This window comes from Thamnophis elegans, chromosome 6 (assembly GCF_009769535.1).
Source record: "Thamnophis elegans isolate rThaEle1 chromosome 6, rThaEle1.pri, whole genome shotgun sequence".
Classification (NCBI taxonomy): domain Eukaryota; kingdom Metazoa; phylum Chordata; class Lepidosauria; order Squamata; family Colubridae; genus Thamnophis; species Thamnophis elegans.
The window spans coordinates 10,311,244-10,336,041 of NC_045546.1; positions in this window are offsets into that span (position 1 = coordinate 10,311,244).

Consider the following 24,798-nt stretch of genomic DNA (forward strand, 5'->3'; position numbering starts at 1 on the left):
ACCCAAAGTGGCTAAAACCCCAATCCTCCAATCTCTCTCTCTCTCTCTCTTTTTTTTAATCAAGGGGACTTTCAGTTTAAATTTAATTTCAGGTTATTCAATCTTATCAATCCATTGTTGACTTAGGGGACCAGTGAAGAGAATTGTTTGCTTGCTTGGAATTTGATCGCTGGAAATAGTTAAGCCAGAAGCAATCAGCCTCCTGGTGACATCCTCAAGAGTTCCAGTTTAATATCTACATAAAAGTGATCGGCATAGATAAACAGAGGAAAATGTGGCTTCTGTAGGCCAGAGACCTAAGTGCCGAATACGATTAACCTGGTTGCAGGATTAACTGGAAATACAGAACAACCATACAAGCATTCCTTGATTTATGACCAAAATTACGACGGCGCTGAAAAATGTGACTTATAACCCGTCCTTACACATACAACTGTTGTAGTGTCGCCACAATCATGTGATCGCAGTCTGGCGCTTGGCACCCAGCTTATATTTGTAATGATTGCAACAATCCAGAGTCACACAATTGGTATTTGCGAACTTCCCAGCCAGCTTTCGACGAAGTAAGTCAACTTCGAAACGAACAGTTGTAGTATGTCTTTACTTAACAACTGTGGTAATTCGCTGAATGTCTCTGCTAAAAAAGGGGGTTAAATCAGTTGTGGTCACTTGATGCTTCACTTAATGACCGTATCTCTTAATAATAAATTTTCAGGGCCCATTTGTGATCATGAGTCAAGACTTATCTATATGGCCAAATTGAGCCCAAAATGTCTGTTCAAGTGAGACCGTTGTTAAGGGAGTTTTTCCCCATTTCATGACCTTTCTTTACTGCAGTTGTTAAGTTAGTAAAATGGTTGTTAAATGAATCTAGTTTTCCCACCCACAAAGTCACAAAAAATGACCCTGGGACCCTGTGACCATTATAAATAAATACCAGTTGCCAAATATCCAAATTTTGATCATGGGTCCATGCTCATAGTTTAAGTGTCGTAAGTATGAAAAACAATCATAAGCAAAGGTGGTATTCTACCAGTTTGGATTGGTTCACCTGAACCAGTAGCGGAAATTGCGTGTGGCCCCGCCCACCTGCCCCAGCTCTATGGCATCCCATTTAGGCCCTTTTTTTTGCCAAAAGCGCATACACGGAAGGGCACACTTACATTTGCGAACCGGTAGGGAAGGGAAGTCAATACCATCCCTGGTCATAAACCACTTTTTCAGTACTGTTATAACTTCGAACAGTCATTAAACGAATAGAAGACCACCTGTACATGTTATCCCCAAAGCAGGGGGTATCAAAACTCAAGGACCCGGGGGGCAGATCTAGCCTACAGGGTGGTCAGATCTAGCCTCTGGGGCCACCCTGGAAGCAGTGAAGGACTGGCCCGCGGTGCCTCTGCCAGCAAAAACGGAGCTGGAGAGAGCCACAGGCGGCCCTCCCGAGCTCCATTTTTGCTGGCAGAGGGTTTCAGGAGGCCGTTGCAGCCAAAAATGGAGGTCAGGAGCCCGTTTTGCTGGCAGAGAGATTGGGCCACCACAGGCATCCCAGACACAAGTGACGTCGAGCTGGCCACACCCCCCAAAGTCAAACATGATGGCGCATGTGCGAGGCGAATGGCCGCTAACTTCTTCTCTCCGGTCTGGGTGAGCGGAAAAACACACAAAAGATACCAACGACCTGGCTTGAGATTATGCAGGAGGGAGCCCCAGCGGGAGAGCGACATTTGGAGCACCCGAATTATTGTTTATTCGGAGAGTTGTCACGGCTGGGCAGCCCCCGGGCCAGGAAATCACCCGCAGCACTTCCAACGGCATTCGGCGGCACAAACCAAGATCATGGCGGCGGCGCGCTGATGGCGCCATCCACACTGGCGTCTCTTCGCAATTTTCGCCCCGTTTCCTCCGTCGACCATGAGGAGCCTCGGAAGGTGTTTGGCGGTTGTGATTTTAATCCTGGGGAGGCGGTAGGTGATCTGAAGCGGCGCTGGAGGAAGCTGGGCAGTCGGTTTGTTTGCTGCTACCGCTGCCTCTTTAAGCGCCCCCCCCCCTGTTCCATCAGCTCTGCCGGCTTGCGAAACGCGGCGCCCTCGGCTCCTTTTGATAATCTCTGTTTGCACTCTTATGCTATACGAACTTTAGACTATCCTAGAGAAGGGGCTAGCCTGGCAAGGCACTGGACGAGATCAGGCAGCTGTCTTTGCTGCCTTTGCGGCCCTTTTGGATGCCCCCCCCCCTCCGCCCCATTTGAACTGGCCTTCTTTTCGGGTGGCCTGTCCCGAGTGGTTTATTTCACGGCTACGGGGCCTTTTCTGCCACCTGGCCCCCCTTATTTATAGTAGCTGGATGTCTGGACCTACAATCTGGCCACCTAGTGTGTCTATTATCATCTACGGAGGCCCAGAGATGTCATCTCAGCCCTCTCAAAGGAACTTCTTCCGACTGTGGGCACAGCTTTTGGGACGTGGAGGAAGGGAGAGGGACGGAACACCCCATTCTGGACTGCTCCTCCCCATTGAACTTACGGAACTCTTACCAGAACTCTCACCAGACTTGCAGAAGAGAAGATTAAGACAATTAAGACCTTTATATAAGCCTCATACGCTCTTTGCACGCTGCGCAATTTTTAATTTTTAATTTTTAAAATTTTAATCTTAAATTGGTATGATGAGTGTATGAGATTGCATGTGAGTGAGTGAATGCTCCAACTTTTATTACCCTATATTGTTGTATCTGTGTGTTTTTAATTATCACGTGGGGACTGTCTGAGTGAACGAATGAGTGTGTCTGATTCGGAGGGCCTGTCCGGGAATGCGGGAGCTATAGGTGTGGTTGGGGGAACCATGGACACGGGAGTGGGCCGGAGCATTACGGTCATAACGGGGAGGGGCAGATATGGCGGGGACTTTAGGGCTGGCCATTACCGGGGAAGGAGGGTTCGCTATGTCACAGCGATCCCTCCTTCCGGCCCTATGAGTCCCACTCCGAGGCCAGATGGCGCGAGTAATCAGGACCCTGGTCTCCGGCTGTTGTCGCTAAATGCCAGGTCTGTTGTTCACAAGGCTCCCCTCGTCCGGGACTTAATTTTAGACGAGGGGGCAGACCTGGCATGTATTACTGAAACCTGGCTGGGCCCGGAGGGAGGAGTCCCCCTCGTAGAGATGTGCCCAGAAGGATTTCAGGTGCTTCATCAGCCGAGAGCTCAGGGAAGGGGTGGGGGTGTGGCTATTGTTATTCGGGAGTCTTTGGTTCCTCGTAGGATCCCTGCTCCGGAGCTTGTCGGGTGTGAGTCCCTGCTGGTGAAGCTGGACCTCAAGGGTCAAGTGGGCTTGCTGCTAACGTACCTGCCTCCCAACAGCGTTGCAGCAGCCCTCCCCTCGCTCTTCGAGTTGGTAGCCGAGCTGGCAATTGAGTTCCCCAGGCTTATGGTCCTGGGGGATTTCAATTTGCCTACGCTCGGTGAACACTCGGATGGGGCGCAGGAGTTCATGGCTTCCATGACAGCCATGGGCTTGACCCAGATAATTCGGGGCCCAACTCACTCTGCGGGTCACACGCTCAACCTCGTATTCCTCTCGGAGCAGTGGACTTGTGATCTTGGTCTGAGGGGTAATGAGATCATACCCCTGTCGTGGTCAGACCACTGCCTACTGAGGCTTGACTTCCGAAGACCAAACCCCCACTGTAGGGAGGAGGAACCGACCAAGTGGTTCCGCCCCAGGTGACTTATGGACCCTTTGAGGTTCCAGACGGAGCTTGGGGTTATTCCTGATACTCTCGCCCACAGTCCGGTAGAGACTCTGGCTGCTGCCTGGTATTCGGCAGCATCGGAGACCCTCGACCGGATTGCGCCACTACGGCCCCTCCGAGGCGGCGGATCCCGGAGGCCTCCTTGGTTCACCGAGGAGCTCCGGGAGAGGAAGCGCCGGAGGAGATACCTAGAGCACCTGTGGAGGTCCGATAAATCCGAACCGAACCGAGCACTTTTAACAACCTGCACCAAGGATTACATCAGGGCACTTAGGGCAGCAAAGAGATCTTATATTGCCACCTTGGTTGCGTCCGCCGAGTCTCGTCCAGCCGCCCTGTTTAGGATAACCCGCTCCCTCTTAAATAAGAGGGATACGGGGGACCCCTTGCAGGGTAGGGCTGAAGATTATGCCCAGTTCTTGGCGGACAAAGTTGCTCGGTTTCGGTCGGATTTGGACTCCACCTTTGCAGAACCAGCCGAGGCACGAGAGGACGATTTGGTTGACCATCGCTGGGTTGAGTTTCAGGATGTTACTCCCGGGGACGTGGACAACGCCATGAGGGCTGTGAGCGCCTCCACCTGTGTACTGGACCCGTGTCCCTCCTGGCTGGTTGCTAACAGCAGGGAGGTGACACGGGGCTGGATCCAAGCGGTTATTACCGCCTCGCTTCGGGAGGGGCACTTCCCCGCCGCACTTAAAACGGCGGTGGTGAGACCCCTCCTGAAGAAACCATCTTTGGATCCAGCCGTACTTAACAACTACCGTCCAGTCTCCAACCTCCCCTTTATTGGGAAGGTTGTTGAGAAGGTGGTGGCCTACCAGCTCCAGCGGTCCTTGGAGGAAGCCGATTACCTGGACCCCTTCCAGTCCGGCTTCAGACCTGGTTACAGCACAGAAACCGCTTTGGTCGCATTGACCGATGATCTCTGGAGAGCCAGGGATGGAGGCCATGCCTCCATCTTGGTTCTCCTCGACCTCTCGGCGGCTTTCGATACCATCGACCATGGTATCCTTCTGCGACGACTGCGGGAGGTGGGGGTGGGAGGCACTGTTTTGCAGTGGTTCTCCTCCTACCTCTCGGACAGGTCGCAGTCGGTGTTGGTCAGGGGTCAGAGATCGACCACGAGGCCCCTATCATATGGGGTGCCGCAGGGGTCGGTCCTGTCCCCCGTACTATTTAACATCTACATGAAACCGCTGGGCGAGATCATTCGGAGGCACGGGATAAGATACCACCAATATGCGGACGATACGCAGCTGTATCTGTCCGCCCCGTGCCAACTCAATGAAGCGGTGGACGTGATGAGCCGGGGTCTTGAAGCCGTTAGGGACTGGATGCGGGCTAACAAGCTTGTACTCAACCCAGAAAAGACCGAGTGGCTGTTGTGTTTCCCTCCCAAAAATTTGGTTAGTGTTCCAACGCTCAGGCTGGGGGGCCAAAATTTACACCCCTCAGACAGGGTTCGCAACTTGGGAGTCCTCCTGGATCCACAGCTGACCTTTGATCACCACCTGTCGGCTGTGACCAGGGGGGCATTTGCCCAGGTTCGCCTGGTGCGCCAGTTGCGACCCTACCTGAATCGGGAGGCTCTCACAACAGTCACTCGCGCCCTCGTGACCTCTAGGCTGGAATACTGCAACGTGCTCTACATGGGGCTGCCCTTGAAGAGCATCCGGCGGCTTCAGCTAGTCCAGAATGCGGCCGCGCGAGTGATCGTGGGTGCACCTCGGTTCGCCCACATAACACCTATCCTCCGCGAGCTGCACTGGCTACCTGTTGATCTCCGTGTGCGCTTCAAGGTGCTTCTTACTACCTATAAAGCCCTTCATGGTAGTGGATCAGCGTACTTGGGAGACCGCCTCCTGCCAATTACCTCCTCTCGACCCATAAGATCCCACAGATTAGGCCTCCGAGTGCCATCTGCCAGCCAGTGCCGGCTGGCAACTACGCGGAGGAGAGCCTTTTCTGTAGCAGCTCCGACCCTCTGGAACGATCTCCCCGTGGAGATTAGTACCCTCACCACCATTCAGACCTTCTGCACAGCCCTCAAGATCTGGCTATCCCGCCAGGCCTGGGGGTAAAGACCATAGTTTGCCCCCGCCCGAATGTTGAATGAATGTTGTTTGATTTTAACTATATACTGTGTTTTTATGTCATTGTACGTCTTCCCCTCCCATAAGTTGTTAGCCGCCCTGAGTCCCCTCAGGGAAAAGGGCGGCCTATAAATAAACGCAACTCAACTCAAACTCAAACACAACCCTGCTGTGGCCCTCAATGAAATCGAGTTTGACACCCCTGTACCTGCCAAGGTGGTTAAAAGAAAATTATGACGGATGATAACTGGAGGCTACCAAACGGTTTTAAACTAAGAGTTTTCTTGGGAGTCCCTGGTGGATTTGCCGTAAAGAGACAGGATGGATTGGATGAAGGGCTTGATAGATTGTAATCCGCTAAGAGAACCAGGAAAACCAGTTAATTTAAATGCTTGAAAGGAAAGTCTGTTGCCATTTTCGCTGCTGAGCCAGCTGTGCTCCTAAGAATACCTGTGAGAGGATATCATGATGTAATATTTTCTGCAGGGCGTTTTGAGAAACAGTGAATCTTGGTGTGTATAAATGTGCTTTAAGATTGTTTTTTTAAAAAGGGGGAGAAAAATAACTTGGCCTGTATTTTTTACCCTCTGCTATTTTTGCAAAGCAGCCCAAGCTTCAGCCTCGCCGCCACCAAAATTTTATCTCAATTTCATGGTTTTCTTCCACATGCACTAAAAATAGCCTCAAAACTTCCCCCAAATCTTCTGTTTTTTTTCAGCAGGATGGATTTCTACAAATTCTAGGGTTGGCTTGACCTGATCTTGCTTAAAATAATGCTGGTTTTGGCTGCAGTCTGTAATAGAAATAACCCGTAATGGGAAATGTACTTTGGATAATGAATTTATATAGCGACGGTTTATTGTGTTACAAAAATAAATTCTCAGTATTTTTATTTAAATGAGTCGTACTTGGTACTTCAACATAAGCTATTCAGCTCCTGTGCACATGTGCGTGTTGGCCAGCTGATTTTGGCCTTCATTTTTGGCCATTTTGGCCAGCCTCCGGAGGGAGAAAAACAACCTAATGCGCAAACTGGAAGTTTGGGAACAGACTTCCGGTTTGCATGTTGCGTGAAAAACGCCCCAACAGCGCAAACCGGAAATCGGAAAACGGGCCTCCAGGCCGTATCTGGCCCTCTCCAGGCTCCTAGAAATCTGTGCACGCATGCATGGGAAAGCAGGGGGAATTCATGCATGCATGCGCAGGGGGCACAGCACGTTAAGTTATGGGGTGGGCGCGCAAGCACGGGCAATAGTGCGCATGCTCGTTGGCACCCGAGGAGAAAGAGGTTCACCCTCACTGTTATAGGGTAGTCTTAGAGGGCAGTAATGGTATCCTATTTTCTTCACTACTGAATCGGTAGCAGGAGCGTGTATGTCTGGGCATGCGCAGAAGGTCAGTGATAACATCTGCGTGGGCGGACGGAGACGCACACCATTGCCACTACTGGTTCGCCTGAATTGGTGCCAACCAGCAGAACACTACCTCTGTTAGAGGAGTGGTTAAGTATGCATTGAAAGAAATAATTCATTTAGTGGACCATTCAAAGTTCCAATGGCACTGAAAAACGTATGATCGTTTTTCACACGACGGTTGTAGCGTCCCCATAATCATGGGATCAAAATTCAGATGCTTGGCAACTGACTTATACTTATGACCAATGCAGTGTCCCAAGATCATGTGACCACTTTTTGACAAGCCAGGGGGTTAAACAAGGACTACCAGTATGCTCTTAAAATGGCTCCTGGCTAGGATATTTTAACTTCAGTTATTTTTCCTTCCATTGCTTGTTTGCTGTTCCACTTCAGACTCATCTCTTGTGCCAAACTCAAGACCCGCGGGGCTGCCCTAGATCTGACCCAGGGGGTTGCCCTGGAAATAGCGAAGGACCAGCCCGCGGTGCCTCTGCCAGTGAAAACGGAACTCTGTTTTCGCTGGCAGAGAGCTACACGAGGCTATCGCAGCGGAAATTGAGTTCAGAAGTCCATTTTTGCTGGCAGAGTGCTCGGGTTTCCACAGGAACCCCCGACATGAATGACATTGAGCTGGCAATGCCCACCCCAGCCACATCCACCCCGGCCCCCAGAGGGCAAATACCAACCCTGATGTGGCTTTCATTGAAGTTGAGTTTGATACCCCTGTTCCAGGGCTCTTACAAGCAGCCCATACAAATACCCTGGATTAAAATCAGTAGAGATACGTGTGAAAATTTGGACATGGATGTTCACAATCTTTGCATTTGGGATCGCAACACATGGATAAGAGGGTGTCGTTCCACCTTGAAGAATTGTTGAGTGGCATTGGACCTACATTTTGTAGGTGTTCTGCACTGCATGAGAAATGTTGCTTTAGAACAGGAGTCCCCAATTCCTGGGCCTTGCGCTGTTTGGAACCAGGCCACGGAAGTGACAGATCGTCCGCATGAGCGCGTGTCTCCACTTGCACGAGCAGCTGGCGAGCATTTGCCCACACGCCCCATTTGTGTGAGTGGCGGGAGCGGTTGCCCGCCATTCGCATGGAACCATTCCTCCCCCCCTCGCCTCCCCACCCCACTGGTTCCCACAACTCAGAAAAGTTGGGGAAACTCTGCTTTAGAAGGCCTTTGCTTTTGCCGCATTAATATCTGAAAGGAGCTTGAGTATTTCATTAAGCGACTCGGCAGCTTGTATTATCTCAAGGGATCCAGATTGCTGAATTACGTGAGGTATGATGAACTGGGTAATTAAAGTAGTATTCTCTGTGCCTGTCTGTTCCTTGAGAGCAGCCTTTCTCAACGTCTTACTAAGTTCCCTACCCCACCAATTATTCTGTCAAGTGGACTAGGTCCTTCCAAAGTCTCTTTTTTGAAAGAAGATGTTTATATATACAGGAAATTCTTTCTTTCTTTTTTCTTTCTTTCTTTCTTTCTTTCTTTCTTTCTTTCTTTCTTTCTTTCTTTCTCAGGTAGTCCTTGACTTACAACAGTTCATATAGTGGCCATTCAAAGTAACAGTGGCACTGAAAGATGTGACATAGGACCAGTAGTGGGTTACAACTGGTAGGCCCCGGTACGGGCATACCAATGCCTACTGGGAGCATCAGGTACCATTCCGATACGGGGCTCTGGAGGGCCCACCTGCCTGCCCACTCTTCTTACCTGTATTTGACCCAACCGGGCCATTTGCACACGTGCACAGACCATAAGGCACCTGTGCAACGCTCCGCTGAGCTGCTGGAGCGTTGTGGGCGATGGGTATGCATGCGCGAGCTGTGCGCATGCATGTGGTGGATGCCTGGCCCCATTGCAGTATACCGGTTGCAACAGGATCCGGAACCCACCACTGCTTAGGACACTTTTTTACGCTTACAACTGTTGTAGCATCCCCAGGGTCTCCTGATGTGCCATTCCAGATTCACTGAGTTGAGAAAACATACTCTCAAAAAAAAGGGGGGTTGCCCCAGATGTTTGTAGTGTCGGTTGTATTTCAATGCCATGTTTGATTTTAAACAAAATTAGGACCACACTTGAGCCCAAATTTTCTGTTGCTAAGTGAGACATTTGTTCAGTGAGTTTTGCCCCATTCTACAATCTTCCTTGCCACAATTGTTAAGGGAATCACTGCAGTTAAGTTAGTAATATTGAAATTGAGTGTATACCTGGTTTTCCCCCCGTCGACTTTGCTTGTCAGAAGTTGCAAAAGAGGATCACATGACCCCGAGACACTGCATAATTATGAGTCAGTTGCCAAGCGCCTGAATTTTGATCACATGACCATGGGGATGTTGCAAAGGTCGTAGGAGTGAAAAAGTGGTCTTTAAGAGTGAAAAAGTAGCTTTTTTTTAGTGCCATTCAGCAGTGGTATTCAGCTGGTTCGGACCGGTTCAGGCGAACCGGTAGCATCGATGATCAGTTGGCCCCGCTCATCCATCCCTGCCCTATCCTGTTCTTTATTTCCTGCTTTCTAGCTCAACTCAATCGCGCAGCACAGCTGATTCCCTCCCTCCCCCGCTGTTCTACTCACCTTTGCTGACTTGGAAAGTAAGCAGCTGAGCTTCCATTTTCAGCGCCGCGTGCAAGCGTCTTAGACGTGCGCAAAGCACGCGCTCACCAAACCAATTGTTAAACCGGCAGCCTCCCACCCCCTGGTGCCGTTGTAACTTTGAACAGTCACTAAATGAAATTGAAAACCACCTGCTTTCCTTCTGGGTAGCTTTTGGGAACACATCAGAGAATTGGCTGTGAAAGCAGATTGGAAAAGTTTGTTTGAAAAGATTCAGGGTGAAGCCCAAGGTAGAAGGACAGATACTTTCTGATGCTTTGTGTCTTTTTATTCCCCCCCTCCTCCTATTTTTTTTTTTGGCTAGAGGCTGAACTTCATTATCATGAGTTCGTTGCTGCACCGGTCTCCCTACATATGCAAAGTACCGCTCCCCCCCCCTCTTCATCCTCATCCTTGTCTTGTCACATTAGGGTTTTTTTCTCTTTCTGTGTCAAGCATTGGAAGACATCCAAAATTCTCCAGTTTTACAGGGGGGAGCAGAAAATAGAAATGTCAAATCGGGCGCTGGGCCAAGCAGAGTGAGGGGTACGCGGATCCCGGGAGGCCATTCCGAGCGAAACGCAAAGCTGCGAGTCTCTTAAGTAGGACCGCGCTGATCGGCGTGATGTACACGACTTTTCGGTTTGCAAAATTATTTGATTTTAGCACAGTGGAGCCAAATGAATACCATCTGCCCACCAGTAGTCTGAAGCAGATCAACGCACACAGACACACGCACAAAAACACCTCTGCTAAATAATGCCTTCACCTTGGCCTCGGTGTCTGCATTCATAAAAACTGTTAGAAACTTTGGCCCGGTGACATATTCTAATATTTCATGCCTCACAAGTAGAATTGGATGGTTGGGGGTGGTTGGGGAGAGAGAGAGAGAGAGAGAAGCAGGCATGCCTTATCCTAAGAATCAAACACGGGGGCTACTAAAGCAATCTATGAAGGTGTCATGAAGGTTAATGGAAGCCAATCTTATTAACATAAGCCAAGGTTTTTTGTCTCTGTGCCAAATCCACATTTGCTGGTTGTCTCTCCCCCTACCCCCCACCCCCGGCCCCCACTGCCTTCTGAATAATCCAGCCTTTCTCCTCAACTGGATGGTGTCCTTTCCAGTTAATATTTTGCCCCTTTTGCTATTACGTTTGAGTTTAGGCCCAGTCAGCAAAATCGATGGATGGCAGATTTATGACTAAAGCAAAGTCGTTCTTCGCACGGCGCTTCTATTAACTGCGGGGAGATATGTGACAGTGGCCACTACCTTGAGTTCACTCCAGATGTGATGAGTCAGGTTTCTCGCTTCATTTGCATGTTGGCCATAAAGCAAAGGATTGCATGTTGAGTTTTCACTCTGAAGGACGTGCTCAAACCAAGGGAGGCGATTTTGCACAGAGCTTCGTTTGTTCTGCTGTTCTCCTAGTGTGCTCGCCTGTCCAGTTTATTTCTCATGCAGGAATTGGACTCAGAACTTGATAGTGAGATGGGCGGCATATCAATTTAATGAATGGATAATAATTAATAAATAAGGAGCCCACAGTGAAAAAAGTGTGGTAAGTTACGGTGAGGACAGATTACTTCTTTTCATAGAGGTAGTCCTCGATTTACGATTACAATTCGGATCAGAATTTCTGTTGCTAAGCAAAATGGTTGTTAAATGAGTCAGGCCCAAATGTAGGTCTTTTTGCCAAAGTTGTTAAGGCAATCACTGCAGTTGTTAGAGGAATCATAAGTGACTCGGACTTCCCACCAGCTTCCGACAAGCAAAGTCAATAGGGGGAAACAAATTTCGCATAATGACTGTAAGATTCACTTAAGAACTTCAGTGATTGGCTTAACCACTGTGGCAAAACAATTCGTAAAACGGCGCAAAACCCACTTTAACAACTGCCTTGCTTAACAACGGAAACTTTGGTGCTCAATTGTGATCGCAAGTCAGGACTGCCTCTATCATGTTTCTTGTACCCGAGTCTTTTGAGTTTAGCGCATTAATACATGTCCGAATATCTAGTTTAGGAATGGGCCGCTTTTGTCTTTGTGTGAGTGAAAACCTGATTGTGTTGCTTTGCCTGTGTGTTGTGAGGCCTGGACCAAAACCATACGCAACTTAAAACAACTGAAATAAAATTGAAATAGTGATTCTAATTAATGTTGACTTCATGGGTTCTTTTGCACAGCTCGATGTCTTGAGAGTTGACTTTTGTCCTTCCTTGTTTTGGAAGCCAAAAAAATAAAATAAAATCCACACACCAATATTCCCAAAATGGGAATATTGGTGTGTGTTCTTTAGTTTTGAAATTTCACATTAGTGAAATATGAATCGTCCTATCACTGATTTGAACAGTTGGGTAGTGCTTCAGACGTGATCTTCAAAACGAATTTTGGCATGCCTAGGAATATAACACCAACATCTGGTCTCTGCAACACTTAAACAGCTGTTCTTTTTGCTGCATGCATTCTTGGGGAAATATACAGCTGCTTTAATGAGTTGAAGACAGGTGCTGTCTTCCTACCCCCCTCATGCTTTGAAGCACTTTTACAGAGAGAATCAATGTGTTGCCGGGCCCCATTGATTTATGAATATATAGCCATATGAGCACGCATTTTGCCTGAGAGTTTATTCATTTCAAGAAGTTATTTGGGAGATTATTTTGAAATATTAGTGCTAAAAATATGGCATAGGTAGAGGTAAAGCTTCCCGTCGCACATATGTGCTAGTCATTCCCAACTCTAGGGGGTGGTGCTCATTTCCGTTTCAAAGCCGAAGAGCCAGCGCTGTCTGAAGACATCTCTGTGGTCATGTGGCCGGCATGATTAAATGCCAAAAGTATTTACCTTCCCACCAAAGGTGGTCCCTATTTTTCTACTTGCATTTACATGCTTTCAAACTGCTAGGTTGGCAGAAGCTGGGACAAGTAATGGGAGCTCACTCTGTTATGCGGCACTAGGGATTCAAACCGCCGACCTTTCTGATCGACAAGCTCAGCATCTTAGTCACTGAGCCACCGCATCCCTTATGTCATAAAGCTTGCTACTTATGCGCCTAACTTGAAAACCCTTTCAGCCATTTTTGACCAGATATCCATTCCCCCCTCCCCTCTCCTTTCTTTGGAAGATAATTTCAGTTATTGAAGGTGAGGTGTTTGGATAGTAAAACTGCAGAGTTTAATCATAACACGGGGATCAAGGGAGAATTGAATTGCAAACAAACCGATTTTATTAAAAAAATCTACTTGACTATTATTACAGGTTAAATATGATTTCTTTTGCCAAGCTGTTAATTAGCATTCGGTACTTTAAAAAAAAACACCCCACAATAAGTGGTTTTATATTAAGTTCTAAATTAACATTGTATCTTGTCTTCTAACTGCTTGAGCCCTTAGGAGCATAATATGGATTAAATAGAACTGGAAGTGCATATAATGAGGGGATAAAAGCCAATTTTGCCATGGAATACGATGGCTGCGCCATTGCAGACTTTCAGTAAATACAACCTTGCTTTTTACATGAATTATTAATAGTATTTAGTTACACTTAAAAAATGAAGAGGATGTTATGATCAGGGTAAAACTTTTCAGTGATTAAAGCTGGGGATTTTGGATGCTGTTCAAAATGCATCTCTGTCTCCCTCTACTCCTGATTTGCTACTCACCCTTCTTCTTAATTTTAATTTTATTTATTTTCACAACATAACACAGCAGCACACTAAAATTGCATGGATGGCCTCTGAGGCGGACGATTTAATAGAGGAGGTTGAATCAAAGGTGCTTTTTCAAACGACAGCTGGACTTTTCTGTCCTTTCTTTGAAGATGTTTCGCTTCCCATCCAAGAAGCTTCTTCGGAGCCAGTGCGCATGCGTGTGCCGAAAATCGGAAGAGCAGCCGCTAGCAGGGAAGATGATGTTCCGGTTTCCGGTGCGTGCATACGCACTGGCCAACTGGTCTTCACGCACACATACATACCAGAAACTGGAAGACCAGGTGGCCAGTGTGAATGTGCCTGCTGAAAACCAGAAGAATAGTTGCCCGGAATGCGCATGCGTGCCAGGCAGCTGCTCTTCCAGTTTCCGGCGCTCCTGCACGGGTGAAGACCAGCCTCCCGGCACACTGGAATCTGGAAGAGCATCGGGCGATGGCTCATGTGCCCAGAGAGATGGCTATGTGTGCCATAGGTTCACCATCCCGAAACTAGCCTGTGTACAGAATTATTGCTAAATAAGGATGGCTGATCTGTTTTACTTGATGATTTAACTCTTTTGAGAACTGTCACAGGTTCTTTTTAGTATATCCGGGGTTCCAAAACCCAAGAGGCCCAATACAACCACACAGGTCTGTAGCAGTGGTGGGTTGTAGGTGATATGCCTCAGTACGGGTGTACCGGAGCCTGCCTGGAGCACCGGATATCGTTCCGGTACGGTGCTCTAGAGAGCCCACCGTCCACGCGAGCTTCTTACTGGTCTTTTAAGTCTCCGGCGCTTCTGTGCACGCACACTGCGCATACAGCGCTTACAGCACCTGCGCGATGCTCCGCTGAGCAGCTGGAGCATTGTGGAGGCTCGCGGAGGCGCTAAGACACATCCGTGCGCGGCATGTGCCTATGTGGACGCCACTGACCCTGTTTCAACCGTACCAGTTGGAACAGGATCTGGAACTCACCCTTGGTCTGTAGGCAATTACACCGGTGCTCAAAGGCTAATACTTACTGCTCACCCCTCTTCCCCATTTCTACTATAGCTCCTAAAACTGCTCTTCCACTCTTACACCTTGTGAGTCTCACTGCTGGAGAACAAGTATCTCTTTCTGTTAGCTTTTTGGCTGCTTCAGGCTTTTATTTCCCATAAACAAACACAACCACTTTCCTTCTCACACCACTACCACACCTAACTATTCGGCTTTTATAGCCGCTTGATGCTTTGCTGGCTAGGGAGAGGTCTTAAAGGGACAGCAGATCAGGTTGTAGCCAATTTGCAGATAGCAAACCATGATTTCAATTAGCAAATACTCATTTCATGAAATACCCTTGCATTGCCACACAAAAGTACTATTTTTCCTAAATAGTTTGCTATCCACTTTGGTACCCCTCTGCATTGCATTTACATCAGAAATACTATATTTTGCAACTCCATAATCCCATACTTTTTTTTTTTTGAAAACGGGTATTCTAGTTTATAGGGCAAGTGTCTTTTATTTGATATGAGATCGCTCCCATGTTAAATAAAACATTTTTTTTCATCTATCTGAATTGCTGGTGAATGTGCTTTTCAAGTTCCCCTTCAAAGGAACTTCTCGACGGAAAAATCAGAAAAAAATTGTTCATTATCTAATGAAAAAACTGACACTGCTTTCAAGTGCATCTCTCAAACCTTCCCATGGGGCGTTGTTTCTCTTGAATTTGTTGACAGATCACGCTAGTAAATAAATGGAACAGTAGCAGTTGTTTGTTCAAATATATCGTATTTGCATTCCCAAACTTTACGATAAAGTTTTAAGCAGGTTAGGCGGGAGATAGCAACAGAAGATCAAAGAAGAGATGCAATAAAGTGATTGAATAAATGGAATTTGCCATTTGCTGATGAGCTGAAATTAAAAACAAGGGAACAGTGGAAGAAAATACAACTATACACCAAAATTAATTGGGAACGCAAGCAGCTTATATTCAAATGCTGCCGATTTAATCATTTCTGAGAACAAGTATGCAAATTCTGAAGCGACGTTTCGCTTCTTTTTCTGGCATTTGACATGTCGTACATGTTTTTCTCCCCCAGTTATTTTAAGGAGAGAGAGAGAGCATCTATTTCAGCTCATTGCTTCGTGGAAACTGTTCAGAGGATGTACGTAAATGGCGTTTATAGAACCCTTGTGCAGTTTTAATTTTTAGTAACTTGACTTCTTCTTTAGGATGTATGAGAGAGAGTATTTTTAAGATTCAGCATATTGTAAGAAAGTTAACTTGCAATGTTACTCAGTGCACTATCAAATACAAAGTATTGGGCATCGGGGGGGGGGTGCGGCACCCCCCCACGTGGCCTGTTTTTGGTCCCACAAGGCTGCTGGGAGGTCTACTAGGCTGCTATGCCCAAAACAGGGCACGGGGAAGTGTGGGAGGGTTGTGCACGCATGCGCAGGGGTGGGGCGTGCGGGTGAGGTGTTGCATGCGCATTGCATTATGGGTGTGGGATTTCGGCACGCGAGGACAAATTGATTAGCCATCACTGCCCTATTCGAAGCCATTTATGCGGAAGAGCACTGGACTCAAGATCGAACCCCGGAAAAAACTCATGCTTCTCAGACTTTGTGAATACAGCTTACCTCTCATTAGAAACCCACCCTAAATATAGTATAGAAAGTATATAGATAGTGTAGAGCAGCGATGGTGAATTCTTTGGCTCACGGGCCATAAGGGGAGGGGAGTGCAGGGGGGTCATGCACACCCATAATGCAATGTGCGACACTCCCCAGTGCGCATGAGAGATGCTCCCTCCATTTTTTTGCATGTTTTTTTCGCCCGCCCCCAGGCTCCGGAGGCTTTATAGGAGCCTGGGGAGGGCAAAAACATCCCCCCTGCCCCCCCAGAGGCCCTCCGGAGGCTTCAGGGACCTTCAGGAGGCTTCCATGAAGCCTCAGGAGGGCAAAAAACGACCTTACGAACAAACCAGAAGTCACTTCCGGTTTGCTCGTAGGGTTGATTTAAGCCCTCCGGAGGCTTCAGGGACCTTCAGGAGACTTTCCTGAAGCCTCCGGGGGAATAAATATGACCCTACGAGCAAACCGGAAGTCCGTTCCTGAACTTCTGGTTTGCCCATAGGGCTGTTTTTTTGCGCTCCGGAGACTTAGGGAAGCTCCTGAAGCCTCCAGAGGGGTTATTTTCACCATCCCTAGGTTCCTATAAAGCCTCTGGAGCCTGGGGAGGCGAAAGATGGCTTATAAAAAGGCTGAACTCAGCTGGGCAGAGCGTGCATGCGCACTGACCAGCTGACAGGAAAACGCCTCGCGTGCCCTGACAAATGGCTGTGCATGCCACCTGTGGCACGCGTGCCTTAGGTTCGCCATTCCGGGTATAGAGTATATCCGGAGCCATTTCTGAGGGCACACGAGGCATTGCTCAGTCAGCTCCAACGTGGCAGGTTGATTTTTGCCCTTGATTTTCGACCTTTTTTTGCCCTCTGAAGCCTCCGGAGGGAGAAAAATGGCCCTTTGGGCAACCCAGTAGTCCGTTGGGCTGTTTTTCACCCTCACCAGGCTCCTAGAAAGCCTCTGCAGCCTGGGGTGGGTGAAAAACAGACCTTCTGGGCTCACCGGAAGTCGGAAAATGGCTATTTCTGGCCTCCGGGGTGCTGTTTTCACCCTCCTCAGGCTCCAAGAAAGCCATGCATGGGGCAGGGATGTATATGTGTCATGCACCCATGTGCAGGGGGCATGTCCCGGGGGTATTAAATTATGGGGGTGGCGCATGCTTTTGGCACCCGAGGCGAAAAAGGTTCACCATCCCTGAAGTATATCCTCCTGAAAGTAAAGATATTTTTGTTAGAAATTAATTGTCTTGTTTAGCAACATAAAGTTTCAGCTCAGTTGTGGTTGCAAGTTGAGGATTACTTGTACTACTTTATTGTAAAGCTATACTACATGAGCCAAGGTGGTGCAGTGGTTAAATGCAGCACTGCAGGCTACTGCTAGATCAGCAGTTCAGCGGTTCAAATCTCACCGGCTCAGGGTTGACTCAGCCTTCCATCCTTCCGAGGTGGGTAAAATGAGGACCCAGATTGTTGGGGGCAATATGCTGACTCTCTGTAAACCGCTTAGAGAGGGCTGAAAGCCCTATGAAGCAGTATATAAGTCTACTGCTATTGCTATTACACAACAGAATCTTGCAACTCTGAAAGTACTTCAGTGCTGTGCCCCCTTTACAGCCCAAGGAGACTCTCTTCTTTTTCCCTACCCACATTTCTGCTGCCCAATCAGTTGTCTTTTATATGATCGTTCCCTTGGCTATGTCTCATACCATTACGAGGGCTCCTGTTTTCTTTGCCATAGTCTTTTCCTTTCTGTTGTTCTTTTTGGAGGTATCTTGTCTCCTTTCTCCAGAAACACCTTGTCTTCCCTAATGAGTCTCAATGTGGCCAGTGTGTCTCCAGACTGTCTCCTTTCTCCTCCAGCAATGCAGTGAGTTTCTACTCCGTACAGGTGTAGTTAAAAATCTTCCTCGGGCAGAAATGCAAGCGTAACACCTATCTTATGTTTCCTTGTCCGACTCGCTCTGTGTTTTCCGAAGCCAACTGCAAACAACACTTTCCTATCCTACGTCTTAACATCTTGTGTGGATTCTCTTGGCAGAACAGACCCCAAAACTTAAGAAACAACAACAACAGACACTTGTCCTGCATGCTGAATAAGAAAAAAAGGGAGGAAGCTAATAAGTTGGTTAGATTTGGGATATTTTTATATTCCCCCGAGCGTCTTGCTTGAGCTGAGGAGATGCAGTTTTAACTTCCCTGTTGCTTGTTACTACTTTCTGCTCACTTGCTAGAATCCGTGTGTGGAAATTATCACAATAAATTCATTCTTCTTGTTCTTTCTACAGTAGTTTTTGTGGCATTTTAAATGTCACTGGATTTCTTTTCTTTTACAGGCAGTCCTCGGCTTAAGAACAATTCATTTACTGACCGCTCAAAGTCATAGCAGCACTGAAAATAGTGATATATGGCCATTGCCACATTCCCTTCGTCATGGGATCAAAATTCAGATGCTTGGCAACTGGCTCATATTTATGACGGTTGCAGTGTCGCGGGGTCATGGGAACACCTTCTGACAAGCAAAGTCAATGGGGAAGCCTGATACAATTAAAAAAACCGTGTTACCAACTTAACAACTGCAGTGATTCCCTCATCAATTGTGGCAAGAAAGGTCGCAAAATGGGTAACATTTTAGCACTTAGACATATATATACTGCTTCCTAGTGCTTTATGGTCATCTCTAAACAGTTTACTGAGTCAACCTCTTGCCCCCAACAATCTGGGTCATCGTTTTACCCACCTCGGAAGGATGGAAGGCTGAGTCAACCTTGAGCAGGTCAGGATCGAACTGATGGCAGTTGGCAGAATTAGCCTGCAATACTGCATTCTAACCACTGTGCCACCATGGCTTTTAACTTAACAAATGTTTTATTTTAGCAATAGAAATTTTGGACTCAATTCTTCTTGTAAAGTGAGGACTACCTGTATTTTTATAATTCTTTTAAGAGTTTCTATTCTCTTCAATATCTTGTGCATCCATGTGATACATCATTTATTTCCCTAGATTCTCCTCATGCGTAAACTCATATTATCGGACCACTGTGGAATCTATTCTGCCTGTTAAGATCCTGACCAGCACTTTTTCATGCTGTAGATTGTTGTTTCCCCCCCCCCCCCCCCTTTTCCAATGTTCAGTTTCTTTCTTATGTACTTTATCTGTCAATTGGCCTCCATATCAACTGTGCTAGCTGGACTGTAGCTTCGCCAGAATGAATGAACCCTATCAATGAGATGTGTCTGTGGGTGTTTGTTGAACTTGTTGCATAAATAATATCTCTGGCAGTTTTATCAGTTAATGTCTGGCTGCGATCTTTTGACTGTTGCTGGAAATTCTTGTGCAGCTTTCCTGGAAAACAAAGGAGCGTTTGTATGCTTTTAAAAATGGAAATAATGTGTGGCTTGATACAGCTTTGCCTGAACATGTATGGGCACATGATTTTTGAAACTGGAGATTTGAAGATGATGGACATTTGGGATCCTGTTTATTTATTATTAAACCTGCAAGGATCATTTCAACCTAGTGGATTATTGTTTATAGGTTCTTAGCTGGTCTGCTTCTGTGCATCAAAATAATAAGTTAGGAATATTCTCATCTTGTTCCAGATGAGATTTCCATCACAAGAATACAGATAGTTCTCGACTTAAGAATTGTTTGTTTAGTAACCTTTTGAACTTACAGTAGCTTATGACCATTTTCCATACTTAATGACCTTTGCAGCATTCCTACGGTGATGTAATAAAAATTAAAATAAATAAAATAAAATAAAAAATAAAAATTCAGACACTTGGCAACCGGCAAGTATCTATGACTGTCGTATTGTCCTAAAGTCATGTGAAAAGAGCCAAGGTGGCGCAGTGGTTAGGGTGCAGTACTGCAGGCCACTTCAGCTGACTGTGATCTGCAGTTCAGCGGTTCAAATCTCACCGGCTCAAGGTCGACTCAGCCTTCCATCCTTCCGAGGTGGGTGAAATGAGGACCCAGACTGTGGGGGCAAGTTGCTGACTCAATTTGCTAAAAAATCTGTAAACCGCTTAGAGAGGGCTGATAGCCCTATGAAGCGGTATATAAGTCTAATAAATAAATAAATGAATAAATGTGATCACCCTTTGCATTCTTCTGACAAGCTAAGTTAATGGGGAAGCAGATTCACTTAACAACCATATTACCCACTTAACAACTGCAGTGATTCACTTAATAAAAGTGGCAAGAAAAGTTGTAAAACAGGGCAAGATCCACTTAAGAGGTTTCTTGCTGGGCAACACAAAATTTGGACTCCATTTGGGGTCATATTGTGGAGTATCACAATATAGGTCTGTGATGGCAAACCTATGGGCACGCATGCTGGAAGTGGCACGCGGAGTCATCTCTCGGGGCACGCCAGCCGTTGCCGGCTCCTCTTCCGGGTTACGGCGTGCACATGCGCGCTGGCCATCTGGACTTTGCGTGCATGGGAAGCAGCAAAAACCGGAAGAGCAGCTCCTTGGTGCGCATGTGCAGGTCGGAACCTGGAAGCTCAGCTACCTGGCACGCGCATGTGCGCCAGGGAGCTGCTCTTCTGGTTTCTGGCACTCCCCCGTGCTTCTATTTCAGCACTTGGTTGCAAAAAGTTGCCAACACTAGGTCATATTGTAGATTATCTGCAGGGAAACAGTCCTGCTGGATTAGGCCTATCCCTTCCAGTCAACATTTTGTGTTGCCTGATTTTGTGTCGCCTGATAGGACAGGAAAAGCATCTGGGAAGTTCACAATCAGGAGATAAAGGAAGCCTTCCTCATGTTGTTCCATGTATCTAGAACAGAGGTCTCCAACCCCCGGTCCATGGAACAACACTGGTCCGCGGCATGCCAGAAATCATTCCGCACAAACACGCTAAGCCCCCCTCCATGAGATGCAGGCAGTATGGGAAACCACGCCCCCCCTCCGGTCTGTGAAAAACCTCTGTCCATGGAAACGGCCCCCGGTGCCCCAAAAGTTGTGGACCACTGATCTAGAACATACAGGAATATTGGCCCTTGTGCTTGAAGGCGGAACCAGTGATGAAGTTTAGTAGCCACTGATAGAATTCTTAGAATTTGTCTGGTTGCCTTCTGAAACGGTCTAAATGAATGGCCAGCATCCTATCTTTTGACAGAATGATTAATGGGGTGCATGTATGAATATTTTCTTCAATTAGTTTTAAATCTTCTAGTCAGCTTCATTGAAGGGGGTCTAATTTCACTAGGCGACGGAGAAAGGCTGCTGCTTGCACTTTCTTCACTGTGCATAATTTTATACACCTCGGTGGAAAGCAGGCCCAAGAATCGCATCTTGTTCTCAACAGAAAGTATTAAACTTTGGACTTGTTGGACAGTTCTGGCTTTTCCCTCAGAACCTGGGATCGGGATCTTAGTTAAATATAGAAGCGGGGTCGGCCATCTGCGGCTCTGGAGCCGCATAGGGCTCTTTCATCCCTTTGCTGAGGCTCCCTGTCGTTCAAAGTATGTGTCACAACTGCCAATGTGCGAAACCAGCTACGATTGAGCTTTTCAACCGCCTGTAGGTTTTTGTGGTGTTTTCTGGTGGGAATCAGATCCAAATGGCTCTGAGTGTTTAAGATTGCCGACCCTCTGGTATAGAATGGGTAGTCCTTGACTTACAACTATTTGTTTAGTGACCTGTTGTGACCCCCCCCCCCCGGTCCCACACCAACACACACTCCAAGCCAAAGATAAGTTACAGCATTTAATTAACAGACAGACAGGTCCTTGGCAGCAAACCGGCACAGACAAGCTTGGGCAGCAATCCAGCACAGATAAGCCGTGGCAGCAATCCAGCCTGCCAAGCTCACAATAATGTTCTCCGACATTAGTTCCTGCGTTACTTCTGCAAGAGGGGCGTGTGCACAAGTAGTCCTTTTATAGTCTGGAGAGGAGCCTAATGACCACCAGCTGAGTGCAATTACCTCCTGTAACTGTGCAACTGTTCCTGATGCCTATTAGCTCTTCGGTGCCGGGCATCCAGGAACAACTCACTGCTGGCGTCCGGATCACTCTCCCTTGTCTCCTCCCCACTGGTCCAAGGCTCAGGTGCCTCCTGGTGGCTAACAAGCCTCTCTGCGCCCTGCTCGGAGTTGGAACCCTGTCCAGGGTCCTCCACATCCTCCCGAGCCGACTCATAGGGCCCCTCGCTGTCGGAGTCTGGTGGCAGCTCCAACGGCTCCTGCTGGGCCACAACAGTGACCAAAGTTACAACAGCCCTAAAAAGTGGTTTATGATTGGTATGCACACTTACAACCATTGCAGCATCTCCCATGGTCACATGATCAAAATTTGGGCGTTTGGCAACTAGCACGTATTTGAGACAATACTAGGATCACCATTTGCAACCTTCCCAACTAGTTTCTGACAAGCAAAGTTAATGGGGGAAACCAGATTTGGTTAACAACCTCATAGTTCACTTAACATCTGCAAGTGATCCACTTAACAACTGTGACAAAGAGGTCGTAAAATGGGAGAAAAATCACTTAATAACTGCTTTGCTTAGCAATGGAGATTGCTAAGTCATGATCATAAGTCATTCTTGGGGCAGTTGTGATTTGGAAGGAAGTCAAGGGAAGAAAGCTGGATTTGAACCCATGCCCAAGGTCTAGAAAAATATAGATTGGGCTTGGATCTCTGCATATGTGTTTGCATGAAGACCCCAATGATTGCGTTTACAGAAATACTGACATACAGGAATGCTATCTCCAACCCTAATCCAAGATAACATTTCTGGTACCTGGCAGGTACATACATACTTAATTTAGGCGATAAATTGAAAATGGACCCAGTAGTAGTTTCAGGCCATTATTACTTAGCTGCTAGAACTTCATCATGCTGGCAGATCTTGCTAGTAAGTTCTAGATGAGTTATTTCGTTCTGCTTCCTTAGCCATGATTTAGCCCGATGCCGGCTTCTTTAATCTTGAAACTCTGCAGCTTCCTCGTTGCATAATTTACTGAAGCCTGTAGTTCAAATCCTCGCTAATGAACATCCGTGTTGTTCTCTGCTTTGCCAACATGCTTGGGAGCTTGATCATAGATTTATGGGCTGGTCATATTTTTTGTAATATTCGGGGAGTTGACCTTACAATTATCTTGCAATGCTTGTGATGTCCAAGCAATTTTAGAGGGACGTGGTGGCTCAGTCGCTAAGACACTGAGCTTGTCGATCTGAAAGGTCGGCAGTTCAAATCCCTAGCACCGCGTAACGGAGTGAGCTCCCGTTACTTGTCCCAGCTTCGGTGGGAAGGTAACAGCATTCCGTGCACCTTCCATGCACATTCCATGCACCTTCGGCATTTAGTCATGCTGCCCACATGACCATGGAGACGTCTTTGGACAATGCTGGCTCTTCGGCTTTGAAACGGAGATGAGCACCACCCCCTAGAGTCAGGAACAACTAACACAAGGAGAACCTTTACCTTTACCAAGCAATTTGCTTTCCTGGTTATTGCGTGTCCTCTGCTCCTATGTCAGGAAAACTGGACGGATCCTTTAAAAAAAGCGATCAAGAATGTAAACCAGAGGTTATAGAATGGGGCGTGAAATAAATTATACAATAAGCAAATTAAGTAAAACACTTCCTTGAATGTATGGATCGATGCCACCTAGGCATAAACCCATTGGTGTCTTGTTTCTTTTATTCTTCCTCTAGGTATTGTTCTTTCTTTCTTTTTTAAAACTGGTGTAATCAAGGAAGTGTCTCTTTAAAATATTCATTTCCTCTAATATTTGAGAATAGCAGGTTTTACAGGTGTGCAGTCTGCAACTGAAGTTCCATGTTGGGCCGAAAGGTAAAGTGGTTTATTTGGTGCTTCCCCTCCCCCCCTTATTGTTTTACAAGAACCCAGCTGCTGCAGTTTGATAATCATGATTTATGGCTTGGCGTGGTGCGTGATTCTAAGCAGTAATTAAAATTTATGCAATATACTATAATTATGCAAACCATGGTTTAGTACAATGTGCAAACCAGTAGTGTGTTTCTTAAGTCTTGGCTAAGGAGAGAAGTCATTATTTTTGCCTAATGAGTGGCTTCAAAGTGATAACTACGACGATTAATTAATTAATTCTGGCCACTTTATGACACTGTGTGTTTGTGCCAGTATCCTCGACTGATGACTCAATTTTTAAATTTTCATCTTGATTTTGTACCTTGCAATGATTCCCTTTAAAAACTGTGGCTTAAAGAAAATCTTTATAAAATGTTTTATAGATGGCACTTTTCACCCACAAGGTTGGCAAAGATATTTAAGGACAAGTCCACTAAATGTTGGAAATGTCATCAGATACCTCGCTCATATTATATGTGGTGGACATGCCCCAAAGCCACACACATGTATGTATGTGTATGTATGTATGTATGTATGTATATAGAATGGGGCATATGTATGTATGTATGTATGTATGTATGTATGTATGTATGTATGTATGTATGTATATAGAATGGGCAAAAATATAGAATGACAAAAATACAGACATGGTTGGAAAAAATTATAAAGCAACATATAGATTTAAAACGAGAAATATTTATTTTGGGCATTTTACTGGATAAGTACAATAAAGAGAATACATATTTGATTTTACATGTATTAACTGCAGCTAGCATTTGCACAACAGT